Genomic DNA, 1,432 nt, shown 5'->3' on the forward strand with positions numbered 1-1,432 from the left:
AATGGTTGAACATTAACCATTTCCTTTTGGTACAATGACTCTGTGTATTCCTTCCATCTTTTCTTGATGCATTCTGCATCATTCAATGATTTGACCAGAAAATCTTTCAATAACAAAATTCAAGGCTTGAATTTTTTCTTCAGTTCCACCATCTTGAGAAATGCTGAGCATGTTCTTCCTTTTTGGTTTTCTAATTCCAAACCTTTGCAAATTTTTATTATAGTACTTGGCTCTATCTTCTCAAGCTGACCTTTGAAATTTTCTGTTCAGCTCTTAGACCTCTTGAATTCTTCCATTTGCTTCAGCATCTCTATGATGGAGAAAAAGTTTCAGAGTCTCTTCTGACATCCATTTTGATCTTTTCTTCTTTCTTGTCTTCTTAATGACTTTTTGCTCTCTTCACATATGATGTTCTTGATGTCATCCCACAACTCTTCTGATTGTCGGTCTTTAGTGTTTAATGTACCAAATCTGTTCTTCAGATGATCTCTAAATTTGGGTGGGATAAATTCAAGGTCATATTTTGGTTCTCGTGGACTTGTTTTCATTTTCTTCAGCTTCAGTTTGAATTTTCATATGAAGAATTGATGGTCTGTTCCACAGTCTGCCCCTGGCCTTGTCTTCACTGATGATATGGAGCTTTTCCATCTTCTCTTTACACAGATGTAGTCAATTTGATTTCTATGTGTTCCATCTGGCGAGGTCCATGTGTATAGTCATCTTTTATGCTGTCTAAAGAAGGTATTTCAAATAAACAAATCATTTGTTTTGCGGAAATCTATCATTCGTACTCCAGCGTCATTTCTATCTCCAAGGCCAAATTTTCCAACTACTGGTCCTTCCTCTTTGCTCCGTATTTTTGCATTCCTATCACTAGTAGTGAGCAATACATCTTGATTGCATTTTTTATCAATTTAAGATTGCAGAAGTTGGTAGAATTCTTCTATTTCATCCCCACTTGTTTTAGTGGTGGGTGCATAAATTTGAATAATAGTGGTATTAACTGGGCTTCCCTGTAGGCGCATGGATATTATCCTATCACTTATAGCAATGTACCTCATGACTGATCTGAATATGTTCTTTTTGACACATATATCATATACTCATATGTATTTTATTTGACTATGTGCTTAAACATTTAGTTCTAAGAACTTGAATGCATTGAACATAAGGAAGGTTTTATTTTATTGAGATTAATGCTCTTTATAACAAATCATTAAAATAATAAGTAAAATATTAAAATAATTTGCATTGTTGTGGCAATTTTAAATTTTTATACAATTTTCCTTAATATTATAAATGTCGGCCATGTTCTTTGATACTTTCCTCCTCACATCATTTAGAATTTCAATGCTAAGTGAAACAGTATATTCTATTTTCCTAACTATGGCCATAATTTCTTCACCTGGTGGTGGTGGTGGTAGGGTGCTGC

Source organism: Chrysochloris asiatica, unplaced genomic scaffold, assembly GCF_000296735.1.
Source record: "Chrysochloris asiatica unplaced genomic scaffold, ChrAsi1.0 scaffold00689, whole genome shotgun sequence".
In the NCBI taxonomy this organism is placed as follows: Eukaryota; Metazoa; Chordata; class Mammalia; order Afrosoricida; family Chrysochloridae; genus Chrysochloris; species Chrysochloris asiatica.